Genomic DNA, 16,170 nt, shown 5'->3' on the forward strand with positions numbered 1-16,170 from the left:
CATCAACGACCCTCATTCGACCACTACCGTCTTCAAGTAACATGGCTTTATCTCTAAGTACGACCGCGATTGCTCTGTAGAAGGAACCAGCTGGTGGGTTAGTAACACGAGCTCGAAAGTGTATATCAACGACAGATTGTTTGGATAAATCAAGATGTTCCAATGAAAAATAATAAATCGGATATAGACCTGTAAAATCTAATTGTGATATTTGCAAACCAGTATCTATATTTTGATCACGTCCCATAAATGACATTAAACGATGATATGCACGCGCTACATGATTTTGATCAAAATTTAACAATATATCCTCGGCTGGTTCTTGATGACCATTTATCCGTAAGAAAACTTCATTAACTCCAAGATTGTCAAATATCATATGTGAATGTTCTTGATTATTCGTCCGGTCATTATTTTTCAGCGCAATAAAAATATGTCGTGGTGCAGAAACACCCTGTTGTGATGCTATATGCCATGTAAATAAACCATTAACATTACTTTGAATAACATCTGTGGTTACTGTTAACCATGATAGCAATGATTTACCGCCTTGATCCATAAAAGAAAGTAATTTTTGTTCCTCAGTAATAGATGGAGTCATTACTGGCATCCACAGTGAAAGTTTTGATATATTTACTTTACCATCAGCAACACCAGCACCTCGCCAGATTGCATCATTATCATCACCTTTTCTTACGAGCACAATTGTGTGTTTAGCTCCAAAGATGACCTTTCTAACATTTCTGCAAAATCCAAAGATGTGAGATAATGGAATTGCACACGAAAAATTTCTACTATCTCCCGACAGCGCTGCTCGGCGTGTTGCAAATCCTAGGTTGTAAGTCGCATTAACGCTTCCTATAATATCAAAAGCAGCACCTGGTCTGTCTGCGTGCTCAAAATCAACTGGTTGTGGATCAACTGCAGTACCTACTGGTGTTCGTATTTTGGTATACTGAACATGATCAGCGTTGTTGGTAATATCCTTAGCAAACATCATTGTTGGACCGGCCGATCTTGTAAAGTCGTCAGAATATCTCGCTAGACCAATTATTGTTGTGGCAACATCAACATCCTTCTGAACTGATTCAATATTTTTTCCATCAATCATGTATGTGGCGCTATCAAACGCCATAATCCCGTTGTTGACAAAACCAACACGTAAATTGGCACCATATGGCGTATTAGCTACAACATTCGTTACAAGTCTACCTTCTACCTCAATAAACGCTTCAGCGGGCAAGAAATATCTACTTGTATCATGAACCTGTAATTCGATTCTCCTCCGCTGATTTGGTTGTCTTGCGTCATAAGAATAAAACTGATAATCACGTATAGATTCGTACTTAAGGACAGGTGCCTCCATATCAAATGCTGGGTCTGATTCGCGCTTGAACATTTTTATTATAGTTACCATTTTTCAAATGATGATCATCGTCGACGAAGACCGCTCCCTGCTATTAAATTTGCTATTATATTTTTTTCTGCTTCTTCAGATATCGCCGCTAGTTTTTGATTTGCAGCCTGATTTATTATTCTGCTGACATCTGCTGGCATAATTTCAGTACTTGCCAGTTTCACCGGTGATTGTTGTTTTCGTCGCAATAATCGTGCTAATCTTTCTTTGATTGCCGAGAACGCCTTACCAGCAACATTGACAATTGCTCCAGGAGCTTTATCACGAACAATATCAATAGCTTTCATCGATAATTGTTTTGCAACGGGTGCTACTTTTGGGGCTATCCTTGTAAATAATCCCTGAATAACATCACCAAGTCCATCTCCGTAAGTAGCTCTGTAGATTGGTAATCGTGAGTTTACCGCTCTGACCTGCATGGGTTTACGATGATTATTATGTATGATCATCTTATTTTTATTTACCGTTTATCTAACAACTAGTCATCAGCAAGTTCATCGATAAATTCTCGGTAAACGCCGATATCCATGATACCACCTTGAAATAATCGCCGACAAATATCAGATGCTTCATTAATTATTTCTGGTGAATTATTTCCGGCACGTTTTCCTCCTATGAGAACCTCTAACCGTGACACATCATTAATGATATTATCAGGACAAACAAAATTATCTCCCAGACCACTGCCAGTAGCTCCTTCGTCTGATTTCTTAGATGGTGAGTATAATCCTTTCATTCGTCTAATTTCACCCAATTCCAGATCTTCCCGTTCCATTTGTTTTCTTGCTTGCTCAATTATTTTAAATTTTGACGCCAACCTCTGCTGCGGCGAAGAAGATTGTTGTTGTTCTGTTTGTTGCATAGATGGAGAATGCTGATGGGGGAAGAATTTTCTTCGTTTCTCTCTCTCTTTATCAAGTCTTTCTACTTCTTCATAAAGAGCTCTGTATTCCAAATTCTTTTTTTCAACCTGTCTTTTGTTTGCATACATGCGGTATATCCATTTAATAAGATCATCATTTTTTGTTTTTTCATAAGGGGGGTTTAAAACAGCAGATTTGTTAGATATATAATCTAATATTTTTTCGGGTAATTCTTCTCTTTTAGTATTTATAATATTTTCGACAAACCCTTCCTTAAATTTTGTAATTAATTTTATATTTTCCTTTACTGGCCAGGGTTCAGGTGTATGTTCTTCCTTCGCGCCGGTGACTTCAGTATAAAGTTTTCCGATACTTTCAAGTACTTCTTCGCCGACAGGTGGAGGTTGAGCCGCAGCTATTTCCCTGGCTATGCCAGGTGGAAGATCTCGTAAAATCTTCTTCGTTTGTTTAGTTCTTCTTGCTATTTTTTCGGTTTGTTCTGCTGTTTGTTTTGATACCGGAAGAAGATCCTCTTTGATGACTGTTGTAACTTGTTCAGTAGCTGCAGTGACGGGCTTAAACAGTTTTTTAGTGTCTTCTTCGTACTCAACTTGTGCTTCTTGTTGCGCTTGTAGATTTTTTCTAAATGAATCTCGCACGGGAAGAAATTTTTTAATTGCTTCTAATCGTTCTCGTGCTGTTCTTGCAGTATGAGATTCTGGATGTACCATTATTTTTAATATAACAATCTTTTAATTAATATAGCAGCAGAGAGGGCGCCTACCAATGTTGGTCGTCCAGTAATTAAACAAAAAAATGAATAAACACGTAGAATATTTTATTTTTTTCAGCTATCTTTTCGAACTAGGTTTTATTGATGGGGTTGGTTTCAACAAAAAATAAAATCATCTCAAGGAAACGTTTATTTGTGAAAATCTGGACCTTTCTACGTGTTTTTTTTTGTTTGTTTGTTTTATTTGTTTGTCGGAATTCTATGGTCTGTTCGCCCTCTCTGCTGCTACTAGGGAACAATGATAATAGCTTGTCAGACGGATTTTAATAACAATGCTAATAGGTTGTCACATGGATTTAAAAAAAAATGATAATAGCTTGTCAGACGGATTTTAGTAACAATGATAATAGCTTGTCGGGAGGATTTTACTAATAATAATAATAATAATTGCCTGTCAAGCAGATTTTAATAATAATAAAAATGGGTTATCAGGCTGGTTTTAAAAACAACGATAATAACTTGTCAGACAGAGTTTTATAACAGTGATTATAAAATAATTATGCTGAAATAATATTAAAACAACATATTGATCGACTCATAATATTGCTCTGGTGCCTTTGATATCAAATGAATCATTATTTTGTTTTTCGTTTGCTATGCCCTTTGACAGGATTTAGGTAGTCAGTTGGGTGGGTGGGTAGGTGGGTGAGTGGTATGGTTGTTGGTTTCATACTTCACAGTATCTCAACACAAAACTGGCTATATAATCCCCATTAAAAGTTAAATTTTTCAGTTTTAAAATGATTAAAAATGTGAAGATAAAATATTGCCAAAAACTGTTTATTTAGAAATGGGACAAATATTATATTAGTTTGAATTTATTTTCTGGATGATAATGTTTACAATGGCTACTGGAGACTAGTGAAAGTAGAAAGTATCAATAATCCATTACTGTCTAGTTTTTGAAATTCAACCCAGTCAGATACATTTGCTCTCTCTCTCTCTCTCTCTCAGGACTGATCGGCCTGGTGTCAGGATAACGTGACCGGATGGGACATGATATCACATATCTGCAGCATGATGCCCCAGTGCTAAACCTCACTATAAACTGCCACAGTGCAGTCAACGTTGCGATATTACTTAAATTGTCAAAGCTACGTTAAAAATCTAAATCTTACACACACACACACACACACACACACACACACACACACACACTCTCTCTCTCTCTCTCTCTCTCTCTCTCTCTCTATATATATATATATATATATATATATGACTTATTGGAGATTCTTGTTAATACATGCAGATATGATATGAAAATCTGCTTTTCAATTAATGTATTTGTCCTATGCGTAGTTCTATAATGGCAGTGAAAGAAAATCAAACCGTAATTTCTTGAATTGGGAAAAAAAGACTGTGTATTATGTTTGTACAATGCTTAATGTCGGCATTAATAATTGATTATTTATCTGATCCGTTTTACATCGCCACCATGATCTAACAGGCTCTGGACTACATACAATCAAACATGCTTTCTTTTATTAGTGGAAGAGTGCCTTACACTTAGAATATGTTGTTATATTCGGTACCTTCAGTTCAGTTTACAATAAGCGATATACAATATAAACTCTCGTCGATAAAACTTTTTGACAATTAAAATGTTTTATGACTTGAACTGTTTTCTCTTCGTCTGTTGTTTTCTTCATCCCCACATGACGGTCGAAATATGTCACTTTCCAATGAATTGAATGGTGACTATAAGTGAGTATCATATGTCCTTCTTAGTCGTTACACAACAGGCATTGGTCATATGTTTTCGAAAACTATATATTGTACTTGATTATTTAATGCATAAATTACTGTCTATTTTATTTCATCTACAAATGTTCTTATAATACTTCTTTTAAAAGCATTTGAACACTGGCTATATTTTGATGGCACGTTTTGTGTCTTCTCTCAAAGAAGATTGTGTTTAAGTGCACACGTGTGATTGAACAAATATATTCAGGGGTACCTTGCAGGACACACATAAACAGCGTTTATGCTTATATTTTGGATGGATTGATGGAGTTTTACGGCATGTCAACACAATCTTGGATATACACTGCCAATTAAAAGTTAAGTTTAAAAAATGTAAAGGTAAAATTTGCAAGAAACTCTGGGACTATAAACCCTTCCAAATGACAGCGAATAATAAGTCAGAATGAACCACAAGTGTGTATAAGAACTGGGGATCTTACGATAGGGGTTGGATTACAATAATTTGTAATAATAATAATCAGGGAACAATTCAAAACCTTACTGATGTGTGGGACCGTATCTAGATGAATTTACTGTACAAGAATGTATGATGAACAATCGCGTATTAAAATATAAGCACACAAAAAGTCAATTTCTTTGTTTGATACTTTACATTAACATTGCTGTTATCATCATCACCGTTATCATTATCGTCATCATCATTAACAATCATCATCTCGTTATTATTATTATTATCATTATTATTATTATTAAATAGCATCCTTAATATATATGAAAATACTTCAATAGTAGTTAACATCTATATAATTTTGCCTGTTATTTGCTCTATTTAAAGATAGACTGGTGTTAAAAAAGACGTTGCAGCACAAATATACCCCCCCCCGTACTAAATCGTTAAATACTTATAGATGCTATTTCAATGCTACATGAAATCAAAGTATAAAAGCTGACTAATTAACTGAACTTTGACCCTAAGAGAGTATATGTATCTTTCTGTCAGTAACGTGAAAGATCAAATAAACACGAAAACATATCATTAAAACTGATGAATTCAATTAATAAAGAGGTCAGAAAAAAACGCGGTGAACCCACGAGACAATAAATACATGAATTTATGGGAACAGATAAAAATAATGGTTTCATTAAAAATGGATCCAGTTTTGAAATTCTAGACCAAGAAGCACAATATTGTGTCGCTACCAACTAAATATACAATAAAGACAACACGTTTTTCTTTCACAAATTATATATTAATAAGTATAATCATTTTGTATAATCTGTATAAAAACTCAAAATGTAAAATAGAAAACTGGAACAAAGATTAATAAATTCTGATAAATAATACATGTAATTCAATAAGTCATAAAGTCTACTATAACGTACAAGAAGTACAAGACGCTAATTTGTAAAGATATAAAGACTAATGGAGACCATTCTGTTAGTAACATTGAACAAAACTGATGTTAAATAACTACTATTTACTGGTAATAATTTAATGGCGAGATAGAGCTGCAACTTTCATTCAAATAATCATAGTATTTATCATAAATATAATATGATTTTTATTCAAAATAATATTCTTAAGTAGCGCTTTATTTAAGGACGGGTCCATTTAATTAAACATTTTCGCAGAATTGCTTATGCACCCATAAACTTTTTTTTTTTACAATATTTTATATATTTGTTCTCCTTTGTTCCCAGTTACTTATTAGCAATATTAGAACTGATACGTATGTATGGTCTTCATTTTTTTAACCACCATGTTTATCGCATTATTACACAAGATATGGTCATATTTATCATGTGTGACTAGCACAGTGACATCATCAATATTTTTCATTATCAGCTGTAACGGTACCGTTCATGTACTTCGTTGAATAATTTTAGTTGATAGATGCCGTTCAAACAGTACAAGATGAAACCCCACAAAAAAAAAATTAAAAAAGCTATAATGATAGAAAATGTATTAACTGTTCTTTAAGTTCTTCAAACGTTTATTATATATCACTACACTGGTTCTTCGGTTTCGTTTAGTTAGTATTATATGGCACAGCGACACAGGTTGGTTATTTAGCGCCAAGGCAGTCGGACTAATGTGTCTTGCCGGAAGACACGCCGCTGTAGCAGACACAAGTTGATCCAATAGCCTGATTCGAACCCGCATACTTTCGGTCGTGACTCTAGCACACAGGCCACTGAGCCAACGTGGCTCCGTCGAAATTGAGAAGGGGTGGGGCAGAGGAAGGATAACAAATTGATGTTTATCACCTTGTATATGTTGTTGTTGTTGTAGGGTTTAACGCCATTTGTCAGCACAAGATAGGCTATACATGGCGGCCAGTATTAATGGTGACCTTGTATATAAGTTATTAAATACAGACTTACTCTAGAGCCAAAACAAATTATATTTTGTCCTTTGTAGGGGGTGGGTATGAAGCAAACATTTAGTTACCATAAAAGAAATGTATTGCACCTTTAAATAATATAAAGATTATAATAATTTCAGAATATTGGTTTAGTTTGTGTTTACGGCACAACAACATGTTCGATTTATTTTACGGCACAGCAACACAAGTAGGTTATGTAGTGCTGAGACAATTCAAGTAAAGTGGCATGACCAAAGACACCGCTCTAATATTAGCCAACACAGGCTGCTCCAGTGGTAGGAATCAAACCCGCACCCATTAGGTCGCGAGTCTGGCTTGATAACCACATATATACTGTGGTTACTTTCTTTGACCCTAAGTGACTATATGTATATACAGATATACTGTGGTTACCTTCTGAAAATAAAACAGATTTTATACAAACAAGATCAATAATCAATAAAGGGATTAATGATACTGCTAAATGCATATATCGTGGAGTACCTCAAGAGACGATTGGGTGTTTGTTCGGTAAAAGACCTGTAAAAAAGACACTGTAAGATAAAGATTTATAGAGGTGGACATTATACAGAGGGTTGAATTATAACGGTCGAGTAGAGACCATCTTATGTGGCCAGGTTACAGAACAGTTGGCCGGTCACAGAGGGTCATTTAATGAGAGAGAGAGAGAGAGAGAGAGAGAGAGAGAGAGAAGCGGGGAGTGGGCGTCTTTGGAGGAGCGAGATTGGATGTTTATGTTTACGGCAATATCTTGTAATTCATTATGTCGGATTAATATCATGGCAGAACATATAATTATCTCTGGAGTCTGTCACCCAACACACATATACACGCCAGTTTCTTCTCCTATTGAAAACATATTTACCTTTTTCATTCACCTACCTTTTTTCAGTTCAGCAAGAAAAATTGTATAACTATATCCACATCCTCTAGCTGCATCTTTTGAACGGCAAATGTCAACGTATATTAAATGTGCACGAAGAAAGACGTTCAATAAAAACGTCCACCCGAATAATCCACTCAGTTCTCAAGGTCTGATTTGAACACAGGTACAATATATTGCCTATGGCTGGTCGTTTGAAGGAACAATAAACCAATTTCAGGTATAACGGGTATGCGCTTTGTTCCTGATGTCACAGTTAGTCATGTTATATTTGCTGAACTGCCATAACCGCTTCAATAGACACGTGTTGAAATTATATCCATTCTGAATATTTGAACTTGCTTCAAAATGAGGATTATTTATTTTTAATCACTCGGTTCTTGGTTGGAAAAGAGAATACGGCGATCGGTTTTGCAAAGAAATTCCACCATTATGCTTTAAACCCCTGCTAATACACAATAGATATAAGCTTTCAAAACCGTGTTGTGATAATTCTGTATACGTAGATTAAGTCAAAATGGGTTGGTATGTATTTCATAAGATGTTATATAATCTACGATTTTTATTAGGAGGCATTTAATTAATTTGATTTGTTAAGAATTTTTTTCTTTATCTTCTTTTTTTTAAATATAAAGTAAGATATAAATGTCACAGATGTATATAGGACTTGAATTGTTTTGGAATATAAAAGATTTTTAAAAACGAAATGTTTGTGTATGTGTCACACCTGCATACAAACTATTTGGAAAAGTCTGAAAAATACAAATACCGTAAAATCGTGGACAGTGCCCAGTCAATTGCACTTTTTAACCAGATAATTGTGCGTCTTTCGTCTCGTATTGCCGAGATGCATGCAATAGCTCGGTTATCGCTCATGTTGATTAAATCAGGAATTATTTATCAATATTTAAATGTTATCGGCCCCTCTATGCTCTGTTGGCGTTTGATTCGCCACTCAAATTACAGCTTTCATAATGCTGACAGTAGTAGTAAATGGGGCCACTTTAGCCTCAAGGGGAATTAGCATTAAAAACACCCCTGGGCCACTATAGCCTCAATGGAAATTTAACATTAACCACCCTGGGCCACTTTAGCCTCAAGGGAAATTTAACATGGGCACAAAACCCTGGATAAGATTAGCAACAATGGGAATTTAACATGGGGAATAGAGTTTGGGTCTGTCTAGGGACAAGGGGAATTGAACACGGGGAATAGAGTTTGGGTCTGTCTAGGGACAAGGGGAATTGAACATGGGAATAGAGTTTGGGCTTGTCTAGGGACAATGGGAATTGAACATGGGAATAGAGTTTGGGTTTGTCTAGGGACAAGGGGAATTGAACATGTTAGAAAAAAAAAAACTACTTTAGGGACAAGGGGAATTGAACATGGGATTTTTTTAAAAAATTTTTAAAAAAAGGGTAGGCAATGGAAAGTCAGTCTCTTTTCGAGAAATGTGGGTGGCCCTGAAAAGGGCCTTTGGTTTTATGTTAATATTAACATAGACGGCATCTGTCACATCTTCTTCTTCTTAAACTCCTTCTAACTGCAGGTCCATACACAAGTACCCTCTTGAGGCATCCTTGTCTTTCTATGTAAACTCTTCTCATCCATGGACTAGTATCTGTCCTATCGACAACAGTCCACTTGGACCGGACATACATGGGTATGTCCGTCCTGAACATCATTGTTGACACAAGGGTGGAAGATTGAACGTCGGTCCACATCTTGAGGCTCCGAGAACAGGTGAGTGATTGCGCTGAACTGCGCTTATTTATAGGGAGAGGAAGGATTGAAACGGATTGAGTTCATTGACCAATCCAAACACGCGTGACAAAATTCAGTCAGCCCGCATCCAATCCGAAGAGAGCAGTCTGTGACGTCACGTGGTCTATATAGATTCGCTAGCGCCTGTGTGCAGTCAATCTATGCGACAGTGATTCAACATGACGGAAACTCAGAAAACGATTCACTGGGGTGTACCAGCAGTGGAGACCACCCAAGGGAACCCGGACTTACTTTCAGAAGAGGTACATTGGGATTTTGTGGATTTTCTTACCTCGCAAGAATTTGTTCCGGAACCTTCGTCTCATTCTTCATTACCGCAAGTGGAGAATTTTAGACAGAGACAGAAAGAAGAATTGGAGAAATTTATGCAACGACAAAAGGAAGCGGAACAAGCTTTTCTCATACAGCAACAGCAACAGCAACAAGAAGAGGTAAGAAAAAAACAACAACAACAAGAAGTAGCAGCAAAGAAACAAAAGGGTGAAAATCAAACGGCCGCGGTACTGTTGGACATTTTAGCGGAGTTAAGAAGTCTGAAACAAATGTATCAGACTTCTTTATCACGACCGAAGAGAATACGACCTTCCCGAGCTAAACATGCCAACCCTGTGACTAAGCCTACCGTACCACCCTTAGTGATTTCAACCCAATCATCATCATCATCAGAAGTAGGCCTCGGCCGTGGCAAAGGATTAAGGCAGTTAAAGTTGATTGCTTAAACTCACCCCTACACCAAAAAAAGGCCCTTTTCAGGGCCACCCACTTCTCTCGAAAAGAGATAGCCTTTCAATTTGCCAATAATTCAAAAATCAACAAAAAAAACCAAAACATTTTATCCCTATAGTACGTGTCTGTGTATGAGTGCGTGAGTGTAGCTTCTTATTTAAAATCAAAACTCAAAGACACTTACCTTACATAATTAATGTATTCTTTTGTCCATAGTTACAATCCAATTCACAACAGAGCACTTTAAAAAGTTCATACACTTCTTCTGTTCCTTTTTTTTTACTCTCTCTGTTTTTTCAATTTCTTCACCGTCACAGTCTTTTCCTCCTCTTCCTCCTCACTTTCTTCCCTTCTTCTTTTCTTCTCCTGTTTCTTTTTCTTCACCTGGCTGCTTTCTTCCTCTGAAGAATCTCTCTCTTCTTCTGAAGAATCCCTCTTTTCTTCTGACTCCTCTTGTTTCTTTTTTGGGCAATCTTGAGACCAATGTCCTTTTTCTTGACAATAATAACAGGTATCTTGACTTTTGTCTTTTCTAGCCCCTGTTTTTTTTCTTTTTTGACGGTCTGGACACTCTGAAGACCAATGCCCTTTCTTCTGACAGATATAGCAAGTATCTTGACTTTTATCTCGAAAGGAAGGAGAGTAGTCCGTCGGCTGGTCTTAAGAGAATTTTCTAATGACCCCTCGCAAAGCTCTGATGAAACGTTCGATTTGGCTAGTCTCTTCCATCGTTGTGCTCGGTTTGAGAGTGAAATGAATAGTGAAAGGACAAGACACACACCCTTTTATATACGCTGGTTTGCCATGACTATAAATTAGTCTATGGTGTTTAAACTTGAGTCATTTGACGTTTTGCACTCAAGATGAAACGATCCTATTCATTCGAGAAGAAAGAAGAACAAAGTAAGAGGCAGAAACGTGATCTATCGCCTCGTACCAGAGCTGAAGTCTTGGCACACATTCATGCCAGTGATTTTGAAGAGGACATGAGTAAACCAGAATCCGAACCCTCTAAACAAAGTTCACCACCCTTAGTCAACCCTGAAAAGTATTATTCCATTCGAGAGACGGAAAAGCGCTCCTCTAGAAAATTTAGAACCACGGCTTACACCTACACAGTGAAGTTTAAAGATTTCAAGGCTGCCCTACCGTTAGAGAAAGCAGAAGGGTTTATCACCGAGATGTGGGATTCTTTGCTCACCGCACTCAAGCGACAATGTCAACCCAAAGAAGACGATCGCTTGACACTATCCATAGATCACGACAGCTTGAAATCCCCTGTTTGGATCGAGTTTAGCAGACCCGCAGAACTGACCCCTTCCAAAGTTATGGACAAGATTCAACACGTACAACAACCTAATGATCAGTTTGACATCACCGATGGTAAAGCCACACTGAAAATGGCTCACGTCTCTCTTCCTCAAGGGACAGGACGCAAAAAGGTCTTATTGGTGAATGACCTTCGCAGCACCAAAAAGAGTCTCGTCCGAATTAACAACCCTCAAGACCAGATGTGTTTAGCCCGAGCCATCGTGGTGGGACGAACCTATGCCAACAAGAACGACACGACACAATGGAAAAGAGCCTGGAAAACTATTCGACAATCGGACCAAGCCAAACAACGAAACGAAGCAGAACTCCTGTTACAACAAGCTGGCCTGTCCAAAGACACACCCTGTGGCATTCCTGAAATGCAAAAATTGCAAGATGTCCTAGCTCCACGCTACACCTTGAAAGTGCACCCTCAAGAACTGCGTGGGCCTCTGTTGTTTCGAGGGAAAGACTTTAAGGATGGAAGATACATTCATGTCTATTATCACGATGACCATTTCGATACCATTACCAGTATCACTGGATTCCTGGGATACAGATATTACTGTGAGAGATATGACTATGGCTATAATAATCGAAAGCAACACAAGCATTGTGGATTGAAATGCTCAGGATGTTTGGCCTCTCCACCCTGTCTGAGCGAAGGGCAAAAACCAGTGCATTGTCCTGCTTGTCTGCGCACGTTTGTCAGCCCTGCCTGTTACCAACATCTGAAGACGCAAGGTTCACAGCAGAAATGTGCTTGTCAACTCCTGAGATTGTGCCCTACATGTGGACAAGGCCTACGTACCAACAGTACCAAGGCACACGTATGTTCAGAAAAGAAAAAATGTCACATTTGTCACCACATCGTGGACTTGGAACACCAGTGCTACGTGCAAAAATACCAACCCCCACCAGAGAAAGAGGATGGACACAAGAAGAAAGGCAATTTCATCTTTATCGATTTCGAATGCATGCAAGAGACTGGTATTCACATTCCTAATTTCTGCTTGGCTCATCGAGCGTGCGAGAAGTGCATTCAAGAACCTATCTTCAGTCATTGCCCTCACTGCAGCAAGATTCCCGGAGGGCGTGAAAAAATCTTTCGAGGACCAAACACGTTAGCCAATTTTGCCCAATGGGTCTTAGACCTCATCGACAAGACGTGGAGCCAAGAGGACATGGAACGTTACGGAGATTGTCATTGTCATGCCACAGTGATGGCTCACAATTTCTCCGGATACGATGGACAGTTTCTTTTGAGGTATTATACGGAACAAGGCACCGAGCGTCCTAAAGTCACTTTGAACGGAGCCAAAATCATTTTCATGCAAGTGGGACAAGTGCAGTTTAAAGATTCGATGAGTTACTTGGCCATGCCTTTGAGTCGAATGCCTAAAACGTTTGGAATGACAGAAATGGCTAAAGGGTACTTTCCACACTTTTTCAATACGGAAGCCAATCAACACGCCATTCTACCCCATTTCCCTGAGGCTCACTATTACGACCCCGACAACATGCGTACCGAACAACGAGAAGCTTTCTACGCTTGGTACCAGGCTCACGCCTCGGACCCTTTCGACTTTCAGGAAGAAATGCTAAAGTATTGTCGTTCCTACGTGGACATTTTACGACGTGGCTGTCATCAGTCCTCAAACGACCCACTATGTCAAACGTCAATACTCGGTCAAAGCCCTACGTTGGTTACATTACTTGTGCGACAAGGAAGACAAGTGGATTCAACATGCCCGCAACGGAGGGGGTGAAAAGACCATCGGAACGTATTCGGTCGATGGCTGGGACTTAGAAAACCCCAAGATCGTGTACGAGTTTAACGGTTGCTTATTTCACGGATGTCCCGTCTGTTATCCTGAGCGTGGTACTAAAAATCAGTTTTTACAACGAACCATGGAAGACTTGTACCAGACCACTTGTCAGCGACGCCTAAAGTTAGAACTGGAAGGATACCAAGTGGTGGAAATGTGGGAACACGAATACGACCACCGTTTGAAAACCGATCCCGAGTTTAAACGCCTCGTGGAAAGTTACCAGTTCATGGACCCCCTGAACCCGAGGGATAGTTTGTACGGAGGAAGGACCAATGCCACCTGTTTGCTGTACCAAGCCGACGAAGAGAAAGGAGAAGAAATCAAATACTTGGACGTGTGTTCGCTGTATCCCTACGTGTGCAAATATTGTCGCTTTCCTGCAGGACACCCACAATTGTTCACGGAACACATCGACCTGAAAAACATTCGACAATACGAAGGCTTGATCAAGTGTAAAGTTTTGCCTCCCACGGACTTGTACCATCCCGTGATACCTCACCATTGCCAAGGCAAACTGATGTTTCCTTTGTGCTGTACTTGTGCCGAAACGTGCAACCAAAATCAACCTTGCCAGCACACCCAGGAAGAACGCGCCTTGACGGGGACGTGGGTCAGCGTAGAATTGTTCAAAGCTCTGGACATGGGATACCAACTGTTAGAAGTGTATGAAATTTGTCACTTTCCCAAGACACAACAATACCACAAGGGTGACCCCACGCAGAAAGACATTTTCGCCGACTACGTGGATGCCTTTTTGAAACTGAAACAAGAAGCCAGTGGCTATCCGTCCTGGTGTCACACTCCCGAAGACCAAATAAAATTCAAAGAGAAATACTGGGCACAAGAAGGCATTACTTTAGATCACATCGAGAAAAACGAAGGCAGGCGATCGTTTGCCAAAGTGATGTTAAATTGCTTGTGGGATAAAATGGCACAACGTCTGTGTTTACCCAAGACGGAGTATTTGACAGAACCTTCCCGCTACTTTCAGATGATTCACGACAAAACCAAATTCATGAAACACGTGGACGTCGTTCGCGAGGATTTGATCTTGGTCAATTACGAAGAAGATCTGGACTTTGTACAAGACGACCCCTTTGGAAATGTCATCATTGCGGCTTACGTGACAGCTCATGCTCGCTTAAAATTGTACGAAGCTTTAGAACTGTTAGGGGAACGCGTCCTGTACTTTGACACGGACAGTTGCATTTACATCCATCACCCGAGTCAACAGCACCCTGATATCGAAGGAGACCGTTTAGGAGCCTGGACAGACGAGCATCCCGACGACAAGATTCTAAGTTTCGTCAGTGGCGGTCCAAAAAATTACGGCTACGAATACCGGGACCCACAAGGAGAAGTGCACACGAAGTGTAAAGTGAAAGGATTGACTCTAAATTATCGTACCAGTCGTGTGGTCAACTTTGGGGTATTGAAAGAAGCCTTGCAATCTGGAGAAGATGAACACTTTAAAGTGACAACCTATCAACCCAACAAGATTGTACCTTTACCCACTCACCACATCGTCAGTCGACCCTTGGAAAAAGTCTATCAAATCGTGTACCAGAAGCGAGTGCGTCTTCCCAACTACTTTACTTTGCCGTACGGTCACATCGATATCGGACAGTATATCAAAAGGAATCATATGCAAGGCCAATAGTAAATGGTCAAGTGTCAGAAGAAACCGTTACCGATGACAACCATTCCCTTCAGGACAGGACTTTCGTTTACATTCCCAAAAGACCCTTTCGGAAGGACACTTGTGTGACAATACCTCATGTAAAGACTGTCAGAACATTACACTCTGTCCCTAAGACATCTTAGTGACCAAACACATGTTTTACAGAGACTTGTTTCTATTTCACGTTGATCGTTTTCATGTGCCTTGTATCGTTGTACATAACTATTTGACTTTGATGTATTTTAGTCTTTCCTGTTTATTTTTGAAACATTCAATAAACGTGTCCTGAAAAAAGTATATAAACTCTTGTCTGGTCTGTTTTCGTGTCACAAGTGACATTCCTAACACTATGGCTACCTCTGCTGTCTCTGCTCCCTCTTCCTCTACTGTCAAAGTCATCGACGAACACTTAGATTGTGCCAGTTGGGAGGCTTTGTATCTTCGCCATCCCTTTAACATGCTCATTGCTGGACCTAGCAGTTCAGGCAAAACCGAATTCGTCAAACGCTTGATCGAACATAAACATCATTTGATCGATCGACCACCTCAGCGCATCGTGTGGTGTTACAAAGAGTGGCAATCGGCGTACAGCCTCTTGCGAGAAAGTCAAGGCGATTCCATCGTGTTTGTGGAAGGCATTCCTAAAGAAGACGACGGCATCGCCTCTGACTCCCGTCAAACCCATTTGGTCATTTTCGACGACATGTTAGGAGAAGACGAAGAAGAAATTAAACTGTGGTTCACGCGCAAAGGGCATCATCGTAATGCCAGTGTCGTAAAAGTACGGT

The 16,170-nt window shown here is 39.0% G+C and overlaps 1 protein-coding gene across 1 annotated transcript in view; it reads right to left on the reverse strand.

The window, feature by feature from the left end:
• Positions 1-8,261, reverse strand: part of LOC149798285 (uncharacterized) — an 87,223-nt gene extending 78,962 nt beyond the window's left edge. The window contains exon 1 of the mRNA XM_089963432.1: positions 8,047-8,261. The gene's annotated coding sequence lies outside the window, so the exon portion shown is untranslated. The remainder of the gene's footprint in view (positions 1-8,046) is intronic.
• Between the last annotated feature and the right edge of the window lie 7,909 nt (positions 8,262-16,170).

The sequence above is a fragment of the Sinohyriopsis cumingii genome, chromosome 6 (genome assembly GCF_028554795.1).
Source record: "Sinohyriopsis cumingii isolate HCF-2022 chromosome 6, ASM2855479v2, whole genome shotgun sequence".
Lineage (NCBI taxonomy): Eukaryota > Metazoa > Mollusca > Bivalvia > Unionida > Unionidae > Sinohyriopsis > Sinohyriopsis cumingii.